Source organism: Cygnus olor, chromosome 5 (genome assembly GCF_009769625.2).
Source record: "Cygnus olor isolate bCygOlo1 chromosome 5, bCygOlo1.pri.v2, whole genome shotgun sequence".
NCBI lineage: Eukaryota > Metazoa > Chordata > Aves > Anseriformes > Anatidae > Cygnus > Cygnus olor.
In genome coordinates, this window is record NC_049173.1 from 36815749 (window position 1) to 36836366 (window position 20618).

General features: G+C 47.5%; 2 long non-coding RNA genes across 2 annotated transcripts; one reads left to right on the forward strand and one right to left on the reverse strand.

Moving 5' to 3' along the window:
- The first annotated feature begins 45 nt into the window (after window positions 1-45).
- On the forward strand, window positions 46-11157 carry LOC121071738. Its single transcript, XR_005820745.1, has 2 exons — window positions 46-139; window positions 10204-11157. It is a non-coding gene; the product is annotated as an uncharacterized LOC121071738 (long non-coding RNA).
- An 8113-nt stretch (window positions 11158-19270) lies between these two features.
- LOC121071740 lies at window positions 19271-20616 on the reverse strand. Its single transcript, XR_005820746.1, has 2 exons — window positions 20524-20616; window positions 19271-20294 (listed from the first exon to the last, which is right to left on the reverse strand). It is a non-coding gene; the product is annotated as an uncharacterized LOC121071740 (long non-coding RNA).
- Between the last annotated feature and the right edge of the window lie 2 nt (window positions 20617-20618).

The window sequence follows — 20618 nt, forward strand, 5'->3', positions numbered from 1 at the left end:
AGCAGCTTGAGGTCTCAATTCCTTTCTTGTAAAGGCCAACAAAAAGACTGTTTGTTTGTAATAGCAGACTCTTTTCTTTTTTAGTTACTTTAACTCTTAGAGGAAATATGCAAACCTTTTTTGGAAGAAGACAACACAGGTAAGTCCTCTGAGAGTTTTGCACCCCTCCATTTGTAAGGTTCTGGGACCAGGCAAAAGCCTGGGAGCCCTTAAAATATTGTGATGATAATATATTGATAATACTTCCATGTTTTTTCTGGTTTTGGTAGTTCCTAAACTTCCTAAATCCAAACATAAGTATCCACAGGGGGCACAGTAATTGCCAGCCAGACTTAGTGCCTGAAAGCTTTTTCCAGCCCAGGCTTTTGTACACGGATCTGTTAACTTGAAATGAAAAAGAGGCAGCCAGAACAGAGGGAAAGTTCTGACATCCCATATAAAGAGCGCTGAATGCTATTTGTCTGGGATTTTGTTGGGACACTGGGGTTTTCTGTGTCTTTCTCTCCTGAGCTGTGACCCATTCTAGGTACTGTGATTGGAGATGGGTGCGTCTGTTGCAGCCTGTGGTATCATGCCAGGGGCATGTCCTTTCCTTCCCAGTTTGTTTTTCATCCTGATGCAGCTGCAGCAGTCTGATCTCCAGAGGAGGTCTCCACCAGCAAATTTCAGCTAGAGATCTGTGCACCCTTTTCCTAGTGAATTTGCTCAGAGTGGTCCTTGGTTTGCTTTCTGTAGGGGGCCCACCTTAGGGTTTTATGTAATTACACAACGCAGGGTGTTTAGTTTTGCCTAAGTAATCCCTCAGTCATTCATGGAACAGAAAATCATATGTATTATCTCTGGAAGAGACCATAAAATGATATAGTAGGGCCTTTTGTATAACTCAAAGGAATTTCACTCCAGCATTCCTACAGTAACTGCAGGGTATCTTGCAGTCTGTGTGTTGGGGGAGACCATCTGAAAACTCCACCCTTGACTCTGCAGCTACCCTTTGCAGAGAAGGTACATGGAGGATGCTGTGAATTTACCTTCCACCAAGGGAGGACTGGCCAAACCCTCCAAAAAGAGTTGAGGGGCAGCGCCCCTGCATCTCGGGGTGTAGGGAGGGATGTAGGAGGCTTCTGCTGCAGGAACCCCCTGGTTGGCTTTTGTGGGAAGGCAGCAATGTCTTTCATAGCCTTAGTCTCCCTGCTGATTTAATCTCAAAGATCTGTCTGGTCTAATGACACAACTTGTGGGAGGCCAGGTTTTGTTAACTGTCTCTTGCTGCTATTTTCAGTATGCGATTTTTCTATTTCGGTTGGCTGGGGGTGGAGGGAGTGTTGCTACACTTTAGGGAACACTGCAATTAGATTCAATCAAAACAATCATGATTAATAATCATGACCATTCTGTTACTAAAAAAAAGGAAGAGTAGAGATAAATAATAAACTGTGGTTACTTTGAAGGCGATCTCTGCCTTTCTTTTTGAAGAGGTTTGAGCAGAGCTGGGAGGATTGGGCTATCCTCAGGGGCAGACAAAGCCCCCTCTCTGCACATGGCAGTGAGCCCTGCTACAGTGTAAGCAAGCCGGTGAGTTCACTCTCAGAAGCACAGTGTTCACCAGTCAGTGAATTGTGGTTGGTAAATCACAGATAACTGCAGCAGCTGGGCAATTCTCAATTGTGTGCCAAATAATTAGCAGAAGTATTTAAATCAATAATGGCAAGGGAAGCCACTGAAACAGCTTTGCTGAATCAAATCAGCGGAAAAGGACAGAAAATTTTCAGTCCAAGTGAAATCTGTTTACCAAAGATAGCTTCTCTCTCCCTGCGAGAGCACGGCCTTGGGCTGTGATGCTCAGCAGAAGCTGTTACTACCTGGAGCTGCACTTCATTATCCCATTAGTACGTCTAGGAAATTTCTTGCTAGCTGCTGGCCCTGTTTGCCTGTTCCTCCCTGTGTCGCGGTCTGGGGATGCCTTCGTGTCAGGAAGCAGTGCCAAACTGGAAAGCCACCACGTTGCACTGCCTGCTGCAGGCCTGGGATGAGGAGTGGCTGGCTGGAGAGCTTCCTGCATGGAGCTGTGAGCCTGGGCACTCAGGGCAAGGCACTGCTGGTTGCTCAGCAGAATAAAAACATTTATTTCTTTTTTTTCCCACTTTTTTCTGTAAAAATGGACTATAGGGTGCAGTGAGGGCCTGGCTGGCTTCACCTGGCAGCGTCGCTGCCAGCCTTTCATGAGTGGGTGCCACAGCTCGGTGGCTTGGGCCTAGTGGGCCTCCATGCCCACACCATGAGACGTGGAGGGGGCAGGCTGCCCCGGTGGCTGTGGCTCCTCACAGTGCCTCTGGAGCTTCTCGAACCTCGCAGTGTTTTTACATAGATATTCAGTTCACTCTTGTCTGTGTTTCAAAGGAGCTGGAAGACTGCTTCAGCTAGTCCAAGCACATATGAAAGTGTCTAGTTAATCTTTTAAAATTAATGAATTCTTAGCTTCTGTAATTGAACCAGTCATTCAGAAGGCCATCTTCCCCTTTCTTAATTTTTCTGGAGAGGTAGCTCATGTTTCTGGGTTTACAGAGGAACTCGCTTCCGTGTTCCCAAAGGATTAATTCATTATCCCTTAATACAAATTTTATAGTCAAATGATCTCTGATCAGTAACTAGAACATAAAGTGCACATGCTATTTTTGTACAGAAAGATGTCCCCTTTGTCTAACTTCATTATCAAGTTGTTATGTGAGGCTTGTGTGCTGCTACAAAACATCCACCTCAAAAGGGTTTTCTGAGGTATAAAAATAAACATATGATTTTTAAGCAAGTAAAAAACTTGGGGACAGCAAAAGATGTTAAAATGCTTTCAACCATTATTTTTTTCTATGTAACATTGAAAGAGAAATTTTGGAGTGCTCATTAAAAGAAGTATCTTTCAATAGACTAGCACTTGTGCATAAAAATCAGAGGCACAAGGGGTATTTTCTTCTGAAAGAATGATGAAAATCCAATGTCAGTACCTGAGTTTTGTGACACTGACAATGATCCTAAAGAGAAATGTTTGTATTTTCTTAATTTTCCTAAGACATAACTGTTTTGCATAGTTTGTTGCTTGAGGTAAAATTCTCCAAACAACTGAGGTCTACTACCAGACTAATGTGCCCTGTTTTTTAGATTAAAAACAACCATGTTGCTGGTTTTCATTCCCTTTTGATCCTCTGTTGTTGAGATTTATTGCCTGCCATTTATAGCATTTCCAACTTGTAATTAAGGTTTCTATTTTGAATACCTAACACACAAGCAGGAATTACTGTAACTTAGTATTAGGATATGTCTTTCAAACCACAGCAGAAAATGTTTCATATGTGAGGCAAAAGCATTTAAAGCTAAAGAAAGCTTATAGCAACCTGAAGTTATATGAAAAAATGTAATTTTATTAACTAATTTCCCATAATTTTGAACAGCTCACCTGCATCTGCATCATCCATAGGCTGAATCCATAGCAGTATTGCAAGTACATTGAGCACTTTGTGCAAGAAAAGCTGAAGATTTTTGTAATTAACTCAGTTATCTAAAATCTCCTGCATTTAAATGCCAGCCTGTCACTGGTTCCTGGCAGGCTCTTTCCCCAGGCAGCTGGCAGGGCCTTCATGGTGTGTATGCACTGGAGGCTTGAATATGGGGGGAGCATCAGGCTGCTGCGTGTGATGAGCCCCACCTCTGTGTGTCTGCTATAAACTCAGCCCTTTCCTTGCCATAAGACTATGGTGTCCTCAAAGAGTAGCTAAGATGGCCAATGGCATGGGAAATTTGAGTGCTACCAGCCTAGATCTGTAACCATGCAGAAGGGCATGGTTAAGATTGAAGGATGGGTGAAAGAATGGCACCCCTTCCCATTGGCGGGGCTGGGGAGGGCTCACTGACAGCCATCCAAACAACCAGACTGGGCTCTAAGTTTGAGCCTTGGTTGTTAGTGTCCTATAAAGGAAGGAAGATAACGAAAAAAAGCAATGCTCTTGGCCCCCAGAACGCCTTTCAGATTAAATCACTGTTTGATGGCTAACACGAAAGCTGGAAACTTTGTTCCACCAGAGATGGGGGAGTGGAATGAAAGCCCATGTATATTTTAGCATTGCTTGTAATCATGTCACCTTTTGAAATGAAAGCATCAGTGCATTAGAGCGGAGGAGCTGGGGAGAGGACATGTTCTACCAAGAGAAATGTCATGCCCAGAGTGGATTGACTGAGTCACACGCAAGCTGGGCGCAGTGATATTAGTGCTGGCCAGGGCAGATACGCCTCCTCCCTGCTGCATGCTTCCTCCCCCTCCCAGCTCCTCAGCTTCATTTGTTTTCCTCTCTTGTACATCTCTGCTGGTAGTTTCCTCATGTCTCTTCCCAGGTGGTTGTACACTCCAAATGATACCCAACCAGAAAAAAAATCTGCCACGTGCAAGATGCTTTGGGCTGTTCACCCAGAGTAAGTCCCTGTCCTGCCAGAGAGTAGGCAGCACTGGCAAAGTTACATAGCATACCTTAATGGAAGCTACTTAGCAATATCTGTTTCTTTTGCGTATATTTTTTTCCCTAAGAAGAAAGCAGATCTAGCACAAGGAAGAGAGGAGGGTATCTGTTCAACAACAAATGCTTATTTGCTGTTCACCTCTAAAATGCCAATGAGCATTTGTGCTGTCTAGTTTGAACTGACTGTTGACCTTGGAGAAATTACTGACTGCTGCTCTTGAAAGAAATCGTGCCCTACTTTCTAAGGAGGTAGGAAAGAGGCAGAGAAGGTTTGTCACAGTCTCCCTTTGTAATTGTGGATAAATAGCATCATTTCTCTGCTGCATCTATGAAAAGGGGATAATTCCACTTTATTCCCACCCTTGACCAGGCTTCACAGTCTGGTAAGATGGTAAAAACTAGTTTCTGTGCAGTTACACAATGCCCGAAGCCTTGATCCTCTGCACTGGATAAATCCCTTGGTGTTGTTATCATGCAGCTCAAACCATTAGTGGTCCTTTGTAGCTGATAATAAGCAGGGGTCACTACAATCACTGACAACACTGTGGTCTTCCTTGGGTGCAGAAGGTGCGCTCATGCACTGGACCATTCACTGCAGATCTCTGTGCCTTGATAAAGGTGCCATCTGCAGCCTTTGCCTTGGCTCAGGTGAACTTTCTTACCAAGCAAGGTAGATGTGAAATTAGTCCTGTAATTTTATAAACAATTCCTGTTGTTCAGGAGCCTCCTTTGTGTCCGAGAGCGGCAGACAACTCTCACCTCTCTTCCTCCCCTGAGCGTTATATTAAATCCACTCTCCATTGTATTGGCACCAGCTGAAGTGTGATGTTTCTTCAGTGTGCCAAGTCTTCAGCTGCATGTTTACACTACCTCCTGCTGCATGGCAGCCACCAGTAAGATTAATTAAGCCACAATGATTTTTCTCTTTTTTTTTTTTGGTGGAAGAGCTAATGATCCAAGGTACTTTTCACAAGCTGCTGAGACTCCAAGGTTTGAGGTATACGTGATGAAAAGTGAAATAAGTGGTGCTTTTTTTTGTTGTTGTTGTTATCTGAGCAGTGAAATGTAGCTTTAATAAATCTTATTTTTTCACTCAACAAACCCATCAAAAGGCTCAGCACAGGTCTTCCCCCTACTTCTTTTTTCATCTTACCTGGCTGTTAATGACAACAACTTCTGTTTGCACAGCACCCATCAAAGGATCTCCAGATATTTTCTAAGGTGGATGTCTATTTTAGCCTCATTTTATAGACAGTGAAACTAAGAAGTAGGCAGGTTTGCGCTAGGAACTCCTTCCAGCACAGCTGTGCACCGGGGTGAGCAGAGGTGAGCTGGCTGCCTGCTGGAGCCATGCTGGCAGATGGAGAGGTGCAGGGCTCCCGGGCAGGCTCGGGGCCTGCCTGGTGCAGTGCATAGCCAGATTGGACTGCATCTGCCCCCCATCCACCCTTCTTAGAGCAGAAGAGGGTTTTTTATCACCCAGACTCACTCTCTCGGTGGCCTGGGGTTGTCATACAAGTCTGGGGCACGGCTTTGTAGCCCACTCGCCTGCGCACTGATGTGGTGCCTTGCTGAAGCACCCCCAGTGCAGCCGGAGCGAGACCTCTCAGATCCCCAGGGGGCCCTGCAGGAGTCAGGGAGTAACCCTGTGTACACATAAGCACTTCTCTAGGGATTTACCCATCAGTTAAAATGGAATTACATGCTTAACTTACTAAATTACTCTAGACTTCACTTAAGTATGTAATTAAGATTATGTACTCAAAGATAACCATTTGTAGGGCTGGGGCTTGCTGTCCCGCTTCCACTTCCCTAACAATGCAGGCAATTGCTTGTGCTCTCCTATTGTTCTGCCTGGATAATATTTGGGGCTCTGGGACCAGCGGGTAACAGACAGGAGGGGAGTCCCCAGAGAGTACAGAGCAGTGCAAACACCTGACCACTCGGGGAAGCCATCTCGAAACCTGGGAGCATTTCAGAGGTCCAAGCAGAGCTGGAGAGGCTTGTTGAAATATCACAGGATACAAATCCTGGATCTCCTCCAAATGCAAGCCTTTTTTCAAGGCATCTTTCCCCCTCTGGGCTGGTTGGGAAGAAGCTGGCCACAGCTGTCCTCAGCCCAGCTTTTGGTGGGGCTGTTCCAGTGTCACCACCCAACCAAGGACAAGTTGATGTTCAGCAAGCTCAGCTTTGCAGAGTGAAGCTCTTGCATGCCTCCCCTGCTAGTGGTTTCTCCAAATTGTTATCAGTGTCCCAGAAGGATGGCACTGGAGGAATGCAAGCTGCCACTCCCTTATGGTAAACCAATACTGAAGGCTACAAACAGAAGGCTGACTGGCTGCTGTAACCACAGCCTGGAGACACCCATCAGAGAACTGAGGCCAGAAGGATCACTGTGGTCAAATATGCAGACTGCTGGACCAGCCACGTCAACCAGCAGTGCCCCTGTCCACCCGTCAGGTCCTGGCTGTTGGTGCCTCCAAAATAGTACTTTCCAGAGGGAGAGGTCCCCTGGTCTCCATGGGACCATGGCAATTTTTGGCTGAGGCATGACAGCAGGCTAGATGAAAGACGTATTGCCTCATAAAGGAGGGAGTGCTAAGACATGGGGGTTGCCCGCCACGGCCTCTTCTTGTCAACCTGGTGCCTGTGTTGTTCTGTCCCCATGCCCCATGTTTGTGAAGATGGGGAATGCAGGTTGAGAAGCTAAAAGCCTGTCAGCATTAGTGCAATTTTAAATAACGAGACAGGTTTAGGGGCACTTTATCCTTTACTTCTCATGACTCACATTTCCTTTTCAGTGCCAATTTGCCAAAGCTCAGTCAAATTCCAGCTCAGCCAAAGTCAATTTCACGTTTTCATGTGACCACTCTCCTTTTTTATAGGTCTGTTTGTTCTGTGCTTCTTTCTCCCTGCCTCTGACTGGTGCCTTTGGTGCTCCCACCTGCCCTCTGGGCTCAGCAAGGTCTCACTGCAGGTGGGCTGTGTTAGTAGAGCAAAAACCCACCCATGGACCTGCTCCCTTGGGCAGATCTTTCTCTACATACTTTGCAGGGAAAGGAGGATGTTGAGCAGTGTGTTGGGGGCTCAGTGCCTTACCTGCTTCACTGAAACTGAACATCTGGGGCCTAACTTAACCCAGCTGTTGGCTTCTGCCAGACTGCACTGGTCAGTGCAGGTCCTTCCAGGCCTAACATCCCATGCAGCCTCAGGAGCCCTCTGAAGCCAAATCCAATCACCAAGATTGGGAAATCACCAAGATGGTGATTTCCCTTTGTATGTAGAAACATACTCCCAGTGCTATTTGGCTATTGCCTTCTTAAGCTCTGGTCCTAAAGTGGCATTGTTATGGCTAATTAAATCTTTGCTGTGCTCCTCCAGACTGCTTCATTTCAGTGGTGGGTTGAGGGACCTGGGGTGGCTGGTGTAGTTTTGGCAAGATTTCTTCGATCCTTGGTGACAAATGAACTGCATCGTGGCTGGCATGTACTCTCACTTTCTGGGGCTTTGCTCTCCCAACTTGCTTTCTATCTGGTGAAGTTTGAACCACTTTGGGCAGTAATTTAGTGGGATCACCTCTAGTATGTCTAGTATTCAAGTAGAGCCACTTGCCTCAAAACATGCCTTTGGAGCAGGTGCTTGTGCTAGGCTGCACTGAGATGGAAGATTCCCGGCCTGCCAAATGAGTGCTACGTTCAGTGCTCTTGGACTAATCAGGCTCTCATAGTAAGCTGCTCTAAAAATGCAGTTTCCACTATTCAAACAGAGGATTGCTTGTCACGCCGAGTAATTTCCACTTTTTTTCACTCCCCACATGCCCAGTGACAAACTTTGTGTCAATTCAGCGTTATTGTTCAATTCATCCTGTGCGTTCAATTCAGTTTTCCACAGCTTTTAGCAGCTCTGTCTCTGAAGTATGAGCACAGTTTCATCCCCCATCTCCTCCTGTACAACAACTCTCCGTAATAAACCACAGAAAGGCAGAGCAGTGTGCATGCATGTGTCTTTGAGGGAGCAGCAGCTCTTTCCGAATTCATGCCCATCACAGGGCTGTTCGGCAGCTGAACCCTCCACTGTAGCCATTCTTTTTTACTGTGGCGCCTCCTTGTCTCTGATCTTCTGATAGCAAATGTCTCCTTTCATGTCCTACATCAAGGCTGCCGCGCTGGCCTCCTATCCCATTTGCTCCCCTTTTTAATGCTGTGCCAAGCATATTAATGACAGGCAGCGCTGCCCTGGACCCCCTTGGTGCAACCCTGGGCTTTGCTGGCTCACTCCTTCCCATCCCTGTGTGAGTAGCTATTAGTCTGGGGGACCTGGAGGGCGGCCTGACATCTGGCACAGCTGGCTCTGCTGTGTGCATCTCTAAACGCATCCTGCTGCCCTCTAGTGAGAAATGTCAGAGTTCAGGCCTGGCATTGGGATCAGAAGGGGAAGGAGGGGGGCCCATAGTATAAGACACTTGGTGTGTGCACATGGGCTGTGCTTTCAGAGCCCAGCGATGAAGGACTGAAGGATGTGCTGCTGGCCGTCAGTGCCAGCTCCTTTGGGAGCACATGCCTCCTCCTCCAGGCTTTGCTGGGTACTGCTCCGCTGCCCCTAATTCACCTGCTCATGTGTAGGCTTCATCCTCAGTCTAAACATGCTGCAGAAACATGAAAATCATGAGCAGGCTGACAGTGAGACTGACAGGCTATAAGGAAAAGGGGAGGAGAGTGGGGGGAAAGCGCAAGTTACTTGACAAGTGATTATAATTAGTTTTTCTTCCTGTTTATCATGATGTAGCTCCGTGCAAGCTAGTTGGGCTGCTCTGTACATACATACCTGAATTTTGCTGCAGCATTAGTGTGACTGTGCCCCCAGTTCAACATGCAGGGAGTGGCTCCTCCTTGTCCCCATCTCTATTACACAGGAGGGGTCCATCCAACCTGGCTGATGCCCTGCAATATGCTGCTGCTGCTCCAGTTAATAAGGCAAGGTAGGACCCGGTCACTCCGTGTTACTGACAGCCCCCCTGGGCAGCCAGAGCACTGTGCAGCGTGACAGTTCTTGCTTGCTCTGGCTTAGCTGGGGATGAGTCACCTTGAGTGCCTGAGTTTTTGATAAATCCTGGAAAAAGCAGGGCAGTTAAATGTCAGCCAATGGGGAAGACGCTCAACTGGGGTAAGTTACAGTAGCTCCACAGCTGTCAGGGACACTTGGCCACCAAACAACCCACACAAGCCTGGCGGTTTGCTGGCAAGTTTTGTCTTGTGTGCTGCTGTCAGAGCAATATCACTCACCTGCAGTGAATTGCTGGGGTGATGCTGATGAGATGCCTCCACAGCTCCTAAGGAAACTGAAGTGCTGCTGGTGTTTGCTCTCCCTCCTGAGACATCAGGGTTTGCCTTATTACTGAGGCCAAGTAGACAAGAAAGGCTCCGTCTTCCCTGGCTCTCAGGAATTTTGTACAGAAGCAGGCTAAGAAAATGCCTCAATTTCTGCCTAATTACAGCTCTTTCCAGCTCCTGAGCTGTCTCTTTAGTCACTTTAGAAGCTGATAGAAATTATTGATCTCATTTACCCTCTGTATATCTTGACTGATTCTTTATTTGGAAACCAAAGTCTTGGGATGTGGAGGAAAAGCAAAGCTTGTCTTGTGGGCTGGAACAAAAATGTGCTTCTGCATATCTGAAATCTATAAGAAGGCTTTGTGTTTCCACAGGTCATGCTGAAACACTGAGACCCTGGCAGGGAGGGGGCTGCGACCCGCTTCTGTGCTGCGGAGACTACTCCGGCCTCCTGGTCCTCCCGCAAGAACCTCTTTTGCGGCCACACTTGTGTGCATTTCTCCAGCTTACCTGAACTGCCAGCTCTGGGGACCGGCAGCTCCTGCTCAGGAGGAACGCTGCAGTCAGCATCCCTGCCTCTGCCAGGCAGCTTCATCACTTTAGGGCGGCTTCTGACGGTCCTAACTGAGGCGCAAGAGACAGACCTGACTCTTCGTTTCCAGTTAGTGTTGCACAAGCTTCCCCCAGAGCTGCAGCTCTCGTTTTAGGTCTTGTAAGCGTGCTTGATGCTCAGTCCTAAGAGCACTGATTTCCACGGAGAATATGGTTGACTCTTTAACCCCAGGACCAGTGAGAGCTACCTTTTCTGGGAGCTGTGCTCATCAGTGAGGTGAGTTTCAGATAATCTGCCTGCAGGGAAGACAAAGAAAAAGATCATTCTTAATCCTGGACATTTCTTGACCTACTTCCCAGATGTTTCCTTCCCTACTGCTATCTGCGTTCTGTAAGAACACAAGTTTTGCAAGGAAAATTCCTGTGTGACTGTTAGTAGGTAAATGCAATTTTGTTTATTGGATGCTTTAGAAAACATAAAGAACAGCTAAGTGCACAGACTGTTGCATCCAAATGATTTACTGCTTTGCCTTTTATAGCTCTTGATTACATCAGGTTGTTGCATCAATATCTTGTCTATTACATTTCAGCCTGATGGGCCAGTGAGGCGAGGGATATTATTGCTGGGTGGATTTTTCTGCTAGGGTGGCAACTCAAATAGCTTTTCAAGGGAATGTGGTGCAGATCCCCCAAATTTGGGAAAACAATTTAAACTCATGCATGTTCGGATGCTTGTCCAACCCATAGAACTAAAATTAAAATACATTGTTTTCATGAAACGTGCAGGGTATTTTATTTAGGACTGGCTGGCTGTGCTTGGGCAAAACCTTTGAGGACCCAGCAAAGCCCAGAACAGGAATGGATTCCTGGTGCCCTGACAGCTCCTGCAGGGCTACATCCTTTATCCGAACCCAAAGGAGACTTCATTCTGTCTTAGCAAAGGTTCCCCTGTCCTGCTATGGTCCCCCTTGCTTCTCCATCCCCTTCAGCTGGCAGACCAGCTCTTCCTGCAGGATGCAGAAGCGTGTCAGAGTGAAGGTAACCAAGGTTTTGTGCTCAGTATATTGCCTCCACTGTGGCAGTAGAGGATGGGAGAGAGGAAAGGTCTCAGTGCACTTTGAGAGATCTTTCCTCACAGCAGAGAGAAGTTGGCTAGAAAAGCCAGTATTAAAACAATTCACTGAGGTCTTGGTGAAAGTGGCAATAGTTGTGACCATAAGCCCTGGAAAACAACAGGTTGGAGTGGGCAGGGAGGAGACAAGGAGGCTCCCCGTTGAAAACCACTTTCATCAACACTTCAATTTCCTACTGTAGCCAGAGCTTGTGCCTCACTCATGCACATCTCTAAATCAGATATACTTCATACTCCTGTTCTTTGGCTGCACAATAGACACAACGAGTGATGGCAGGAAATTGAACACACGACTGCATGTCTGCGGCTGCGGGGAATGTGATGGCATTAGCAGTCTGACCAAGCGTCCCTTTCTGGTGGCTCCAGAGCTCACTGAAATACAGTACAGAGCCTCAGATCCAATTTCCTGTTCTCTTTTATCCGGGATGTACATGTCAATCACAGTGGCCGCCTGTCATTATCAGGTGATCCATCATATTAAAGCAAGGGGGAAGGAAAAACCACAGCAAAAAGGAAAATTAATGCTTTGCAGTCTTTGAAGTACTTCCCCTTTCATCCTAGCCCATAAAACCCTGCTTTAGTTTTGTGTCCTGGCCAAGGGGTTTGTGTCTGTCCCAGTGCTCTGGTCTGCCCAGTCCAGTTTGGACACTGGAGGAAGCCACGCAGCATGTGCACATGTGTGCTGCCTGTGCTGGCCACCCTTACTGTACAGGCTCAGGGCAGGAGCCTTGTGGGCTTGTCACTTCGTGCATGATGGCTAACACCAGCCCAAAACAGAGAGGCAGGAGAATTGTTACTGCTTTCCCACCTGCTTCACTAACTAGTAAACAGGCAGAGTGCGATGCCAGGGTGGCATGTGAAGGAGGAAGTAGGTCCCCAGGGGGATGCAGGCCGTGCGAGGAGGTCTCCGCACACGCTGCTCTCTTCTCTTTGAGGCACTGAGCCAGTTCTGTGGGACAGCAATCACCTCCACTCCAGTTTGAGGTCAGGGCCAAACCAATGCCCTGTTTGTCTGTGAGCTTGGTTTTTAGCAGAAGACATGAACTCAGCAGTCGTCAGTAAAGGCCTGTAGATATACTCCACAAGGGGGTTGGTAGCTGTGTGCTCTGGACAGAGTCCACATCTCATTCTGCTTCTGAGAGTTCCTCTCAGAAGGTGTTGGATGCAGGATGCTTCGCTTCCTGCCCACCACTGCGCTGGTTCTCTAGGCTCATGCAGGTAGCATGGACTACAGTGCTGACAATGACAAAATTCCAGCTAATTTCCATAGGATCAGGATTGGATTTTATCTCATCATCATCTGCACTTCGCTAAAAATGACTGGAAGCTCTATGTCTTTCCCCCTATGCTCTGTGGTAATGTTGGGCTGGTCAGGAGCTCATGCACGTGTCTCTAAGCACCTCTAGCAAGGGAGGGCTCCTAAACTGGTGGACATGAATGGGTGCAAGGAGGGATTGCTCTCAGCTTCTGCAGGCCGGAGAGGGCTGTCCATAGCTCAGGAGTGTGCGCTGTCTGAATTGGGCCTACAGGAGGTGGAGGCCCTTGGCGTGGCTGAGGACAGCGCGGTGCTCAGAGAGCTGTGAGTGCTGAGCACAGGCACCTGGGTGTGAGTTGGGGCACTTGGTGCTTCACAGCCAGGGGGTCCTGGCTCAGAGCCCTGCCTCTCTGCTGGACAGGTGCGAGAGAGCCTCCCCCAGAAGCGAGCCCTGGGAGAAGCACACATTTTATTTATTTACTGAGCACTGTTGACAAGTCTGCGAAGGAAACTTCCTCTGCTCAATGTCCCAGCACCCTGGGGGGTTCTGTAGTGAGGACTGGAGCTTGTCTGCGTGTTTCCATCAAAGAGGAAGGGTGACCTGGTTTGCAGCGTTTTGTCTCACTGGTGTCCCCAGCGGTACCTGGGGTAAGGGAGGAGGCTTGGGAGCTGAGAATGAACCTGCAGCTGCACTGACGAGAGAAAGGTTTTACGTCCCCACCTTCTGTGATGAAAATCACAGTCATAAAATTAATCGGTGATTTCACACTTCCTGATACACTATGAAAGTGATTAGACACAGCAGCAGCTGGGGGAAGTGATGGGACTCATTGAGGCTTTGGTCCTTCTAATAATATTTCTTCTTCCTTTTTTGAACCTACATTCCTTGTTCATGAAAGCTAGCAATGGACTTATGATCTCAACACGTCCACCAAAGAAGTCCAGCTTGTGCCCTGGGGGGTATGGAGCTACCCTCCACTCTCCTTCTCAGTAATGAGAAGGATGTAAGTGAAACACCACAGGAATAAGCATGCTGAGGAGCAAGTGAGGGCTTGCTCCATCTCCAGATACCACTGAAACCAGTGAGAGGGTAGTGGTAGGGACAGCAGCTGGTGGAGGAGTGCAGGGTTCATGGCAGGACTAGCTGAAGGGGGATCTGAGCACAGCAGGTCCTGCTCCTCTGGTGGTGTGAGTAGAAGTGTGAACACTAAGGAGGCTTCTTCATGCTGTTGCTGCTCCTGGGATGCTCTTTCTCTTGTCTAGTAAATACCAAGGCCTGTAATGAGCCACATAATGGGTGTACTGAACCACACCTTGATCCTCTGGAGGGCATTGCAGGCAAGTGTCAAGTAATTAGCCCTTGCAGCAGCCTTGGGAGGTGAGAAATGCCTCACTGCAGGTCTCTTTCTGCACACCATGGGGTGCAGATCCACTGCTGAGGAAAGACAGACAGAGCTCCTCCAGGTTCACTGCATAAGTATTGTGATGATGAAGAGCAAGGGCTGAACTCACCGTGCCAGTGCACAGGGGCTGGTGAGGAGAGGCTAGGGTGAGCAAGAGGCGGCATGTGGACGGGGCAGAGCCTGAACATAGACAAAATATGTGTTGTGTAAAGGGAAACATCAACTTTTAGGAGCACCTGAATAAACCAACACTTGAAGGGATAACCAATGTTTTATTCAGGACCACCTGCTTTATCCAGAACCACAACACGTGTCAGAAGGACAGCTGTAATGAGAGACTAATGTCCTCAATGCTGAGGGTGGAGGCAGACCCGGCCTCTTCCTGGGGAGGCTGTCCCTGCCCCTGGGCATCACCAGAGTGGTCTGGGGCCTGGCTCCGTGCCCAGAGCGCTTGTCCCCATGTGCTACCTGGGGAAAGGCCATGGGTACCCTGGGATGATGCGCCTCTCCAGTGCCTCCATGCACAAGTCTTTTGCTCCTTTAATTAAACTCTTAACATTCATTAACAGCTGATGTTAATTTACTTTAAAGGTCTTTTTCCCCCTGAGCTTTAAAACTGGCATCGGAGTCTCCTGGAGGGAAGCACGGCTTTCTTCTAAGTGCTGGAGGGGAAGAGACAATGTGGCACTCTTCGCTTTGTCCCAGTTTTTTAAAGGAAGAGACACTATTGCATAGGAGACATTTTTAGTAGGTCTCAACTGTTTTGCTAAGAAAATTATGATGTTCACGTTAAGGGAATAGTAAAATCTTATTCTATCTTTATCCAGCATTTATTGTTATCCCCACTGGACTGTGCTATCAAGGTCTGTAGCTGTGCTGTCTGGTAGCATCCCCTGAGGTCTGGGGCCTTCAGCTCCAGCACCCTGCACGCTCGAAGCAGCGGCAAACTACGGTGTGAAACCTCATGTGCAGCCTCCCAGCAGCTGCCCTGAGGTTACGGGGCAGGGGCACCCACAGGCCATGTGCCAGGGATCGATACCTGCTACCTGTGTGCTCTGTGTGTAACATAACCCTGACCGTTTTTCATTAACAATAGCAGCACAGTCAAATAGTAAGACTGCTCTCTAGGGAGAAGCTTACCCAAAATTTTGAAGGAATAGGAAAGGGGGAAGAGTCTGAGAGAAGCATGTGAAAGCTAGCCAGTGCACAGCAAATGGCTGAAGCACCAGTTGCAGCTCTAGAGTAGCTGTGAATCCTCCTCTCCACAAAGGCCTGGCTTAGTTTTAGAAAAGTGGATTTCTCTCATGTTATTAGCCACCATGTAGTGCAGGAAGCAGAAAAAAATCTTGGTGCCAGTGTTTAAAAGGGAAACCAGAGTAGTAGAGGTACAATCAATTTTGTCTTCCTTGGGTTTTGAAATCAATGAAATATGAGCTTTTCCCATTGATTTTTGGAATCTGAAATGATTTTGGGAAGCTATTAAATAAACTGACATGTCTGAGAACCAAATCCTCTTCTAGAGCTTTGTGAGACATGTATGGGAACCCATCAGAATGCACTGATATGCTTGCAGAATTCTTTCCATGCTAATATCTGTTGCTGTCACATCTGTTATGCCAAACCTCAGCTGAGGCAAGGCTCCTTGCTCCTCAGAGTGGGGAGAGGAGCAGGTCCAATCCAGTTCCACAATCTGAGCCTCGTGTACTTGTTCACCAGCTGAGAAATGGGTGCAGCTCCAGCATTGTGGGTGCTGATTGCTAATTATTAGTCACTGCAGCTGGAAGAGGCCTTCTGGATCTGCTTGAGCCCTCTAGCCAGGCACATACTCCAGTGCTGTAAGCAACAGAGTCCTGTTGGTCCTTCCTGGAAAAATCATATGCTAAAAACCCCTCCCAGACATATACTATAGTTTATAACAGAAATGGTATGGAACTATTGCTATAAGTTGCCTAGAAAGAAGGAAAGTCTCAGAGCTTCTTAACATGAGAAGGTCCCCCCCCGAATACCAGCCACAGTTAGCAATTAAAATGCTGGAAAAATCCACTTGGAGTTCCACCTCATAACCAAAATCTGGTTTTGAGATCTGCCCTTGCTCTCCTTCATTGTCAGGTGGATTCTTTGGAAGATGTCACTTCTCACCAAAAGTTTTTAAGGATTTGAGTTGCTCTGGGCTCCCAGTGATTAGCTACTATCTCCAGGTAGTTTTTTATTTTATTCATTATTTTATTGTTGCACACAGTATCTGAAAGCTGCTTTAAGTTTTTCCTTTAGGTCTGTGTTCATGTACAAAGAATATCCTTGGCAAGCACAGAGCAGGACGTGTTTGTGGTAACAGTAACCTACATTTGGGCTTGTCTCTACATTGCTCTGCGTTCAGTTCCTGTAGTGAGGTTGGTCACACACAGAACTGTCCATCCTCCTGAAAAAGACCTGAGGAAACAGACACTGACCCCAGACTAAACCTCACAGGAAGGTCTGTGCTGAGCTTTGACTAGAGGAGCTTATGTTAAAGCCGCATCTGTGGATCAGAGTGATCAAAAGCTTTCACTCCTTCCTGATCAGTGCACTAAAGGCTAAATGAACAAGCAGTGTTTCATCCTTCCGTGTGTATCTGTGGCAGGAATCCATTTGCTAGGACCTTTGGAGGAATGGCCTGCTGGTCATGGTAAGCACCATGAAGTCCTATGGACTGCCCCAGGTGTCCCATGGCTTGTCTGATGGGTTTGATGTCTCTTATGCACCAGTGAGAAAGTGTGCATAAAGCCCTGCTTGGCCCTCAAAGCTCCAGTCATGTTTACAAAGAAGGCTTTTATGGGAGGGGAAAAAAAAAAAAAAGAAAAGCAAAGATTTTATGTTTAATCTGGATTCACTTGCTCTGTAATCACAAATAGCCTTGAAGCTGTCTCCTACATGGTGACTCCTTTCCTTATTTCCCCTGGAAAGTAATTTTTCTCAGATCTGGAACTTCATTTCAAGGCTCTGGCATGCATCGTACTAATAAATGTCACATTAACCCATCTCTTCTGATATTAACTTGAACAGGCACCCGACGAAAGCTGATGAGGTAGGAAAAGCAAAGCTATGAAAAAATAACATGACACAAGCCAGGTGCACCAGGACCAAACCTCGAACGAGAGTAGGGAGCTGTGCCAGACCCTTGGATACAAACTTAGGTCAGAAGCAGTGGGGCTCCTTGTACCTGAGCGACAAGAGTAACTGTGGATCATGTTTGTGTCTGTCCTTTGGTAAGTAGACCAAGAGCTGAAAGGTCAGAGAAGGACAGCAAGTTGGTGGGGGCAAGTTCTCTGTACTTGCTCAGCTAGGAATTTTCCAAGGAAGAGCCAAGCCTGCAGCTTGGCCATATCGGTCTAAATTTTGGATGGGAGCTGTGTGAAATTCACCTGTATGTGTTAAGTGGCTTCATCTAGGTGGATGAAGGGTTAGGCATAGATCCTTTCTGACTCAGTTAAATGCTCCCAGAGTTTCTTTCAGAACTTGTACAACACTGGCAGTGTTTTGTTTTGCTTTTTAATTGTATGTTGCAAGTCGATGCCTGTTACGCAGGTTGTCTTTATCGACAGCGCTGCTGTCAGGTACATTCTGCTGGCAGTATCTTTATTAACAGCATGGTTGCCAGCAGAAGAGTGAAGCCATAGGATGTTGAAATAATGGATTAAGTTAGAAGACTGTTTTTTAATCTTAGGTGGACAAGGAAAGGAGAACAAAGTCTGTATTTCTTGTTCTGCTCCAACTCTCAAGAGCTCAGAGAGGCCTTTCTGGTTCACAAGAGATCTTTTCTCTCTGGGATTTCAGTTTCAGGTGATCATGGAGGAGTCTGAAAGTGAATGGTTTTTGCTTTACAAATTTTGTATTTGCTCTTGTTGCTGCACAGTGTAATTATTAAATATGCTTGTCATTCACAGAGAGCGAGAAAAGCTTTTATGAAAGAAATCATGTATGTTCGTTAAGTATATTAGTATTGATGGTCTTTCAGTGGTTTAGGTTAGGTAACACTTGAAACATCATGGGACCCTGGTATTCATTAAAAACTGTGATCCAGCATTGTTTAGTGAAATGGTAATATGCAGTCTAGTAGTTTGAGATCCCTGTATTTTATTTGCCAAAGCTAACATAAAAAAAGATAGATTTATTAGTGTAGTATATAAAGTGTTTGGATGCTTTCATCTCAAGTTAGTACCTTGCAAGCACACCTCTAAGACTAAGGAGATAAAAAAAATTTCATACTCCCTGTTGTGATGAACATTTTCTGCCTGAACTGAGCAACGCACGACCAGGCCCATATGGAACAGGAGGAAAGAGGAAATGCCTGGGAGCATTTCTTAAATGTATTAGGCATGATTTTATGTCCTTAGCTGTGGAGATGAGGTGAAATGAAACGTCTGCGTACAATAAAGAGCTCCTGTCTGTCTGAAGTTATTTTCAGCTGTCAATTTGTGTGCCACCCCCAGGGCCGGTTCCTGCCACAAGCCGCTCCTAACCACCAGGCCTTGCTGCCAGGCCTGCTCTCTGGGAGCTAAGCACAAGTGGTTGTTTGGGACCTCCTGATGGGGAGCCCTGCCTCAGGAGGGTTCCCCTGTGCCAGCAGGGACCTCGTCCTCCCTTGGTGTTGGAGGAAGCTGGAGAGCCACCACCCTCGGGGCCTGTCCCCTGGCAGAGGTGCGAGGTCTGAAGGTGGCCGCCCAGAGGATGGCTGGTGTGGGCCAGCACTTGCGTCCCTGTGTCGCCCTGCTCCTGGGCCACCTTCCTGCCTGGTCACTGCCTTGTTTGGGTTATCTGGGGACCACAGGAACAGCAGGGAGGGTTGGGGAGATACAGGGCTGAGGCCGGGCCCCATGAGATATTCTGTGCTGTTGCCTCCTACTCGTTCACCCCACCTGGCAGTAACTGCATCCTTCTCCAGCTGTCTCAGTCTGCGTTTCCAACTGCAGACAGCAAGTAGCCAGACCAGAATAGGTAACTGCTCCTCCAGGTCTCCAGATCCCTTCTGTCCTAACACTTTGGGGCCAGGGGCTGCCCTGTGGATCCGTAACCAGAATGTAGCAGCTGATTTTCAGGAACTTAGAGGCTCCCAGCTTCTCTCTGGAGGATGAAATAGCCCACCCCTGGGCAGAACGGCCCTGCCCCATGCAGCTGTCTCAGGGGTTGTTACCTTACAGCACCTGGGTTTTGTGGCTCTCCAAGGAGTGAAAAGCCATGCTAGAAGGTAAAGCTGCTGGAGGCAGATATCTGCCCATAACTGCTGTGGTAGCGGCTGGCAAAAATAGGGGGAATTGCAAGGGGAGACAAACCCATGTGCAAACACTGCTGTGTGTCTTGTGTAAGGCACAAAGCTACTCCCCTGTTCCATGGCCATGGAAACCAGCCCCCAGTTATCTTCTGCCAAAGTCAAATAGCAACTTTGGAGGCAGTGTGTATTTTGTTGCCTTAAAATGACTTGCTGTCTCAAAAGTTACTATTTGACTTTTTTTTTTTTTTTTTTAAAAAAAAAAAGGGTGGTTTCTGCAAGCGCAAACCAAAGCACATAGCTTCAAATGGTTACCAGGACTAACGCTGCCTATGTAATTACATTGCCTATATTTAATCTCACAGAAGTGTTTGGCAGATCCCTTGAATTTACAATATGCAGTCAATATCTTCTGCTCTGAGGCTCAGCTACCGTGTGTTCCTTCCTTCGCTGAAATGCACAAAGTCAAGTCAATATACTTGGAGGGTAGGGTGCAGGAGCGATCGCGGCTCCATGAGTGTGTGCCTACATCTATATACACCCATGGAGATCTCACAGAGATGTGTGTGTGCATGTTACATGCAAGACAGCTGCTCTGCTTGTATTTGTTTTGGAAAGGGTTTGCTCTGGTTTCATTGTGGTTCCTTTAAACAATCTGAAAATCCCCCCCTGGGTTCAGAAGAATAAATATGCATGGCTTGTAATTCTGTTGCAGCTCTTGCTCCCAGCTGATAGGGTGACGGAGTTTGGAGGCTCGCAGATTGGCTTTTTGATTTGGCTTCTTGCTGCAGTTGTGCAAACCTCGCCGTCTCCCAGAAAACAGGCTCAGCGCTCCGCCGCGCACCGCGATGCTGGGAAGCCTGGGCACAGCCCCGGCGCTGTGAGAGCGGGGAAGCCCAGCAGATTCAGTTGCGATCTGGGGTACAAGCAATTTTCTTCCCACCCCCCCCAGGACCATCTCCATCCTCTTCCCCCTTCGCCAGCTCTCCCTTCCCTCCCAAACTAGCCGGCACGGAGCTGAAGATCGAGGCTGGTGGATTTATCAACATTTTACGCGTGTCCCCCCCTCCCCTCCACCCCCTTTTCCAGATGCACCTCCCCGCTCACCCTGACAGCTGCAAAAGAGAGCACAGGTTTCGTAGCGAGCACGGCAAGTTGGACTGACATGCAGAGGAGAAGCCCCCGCACGGCGCCGGTGACTG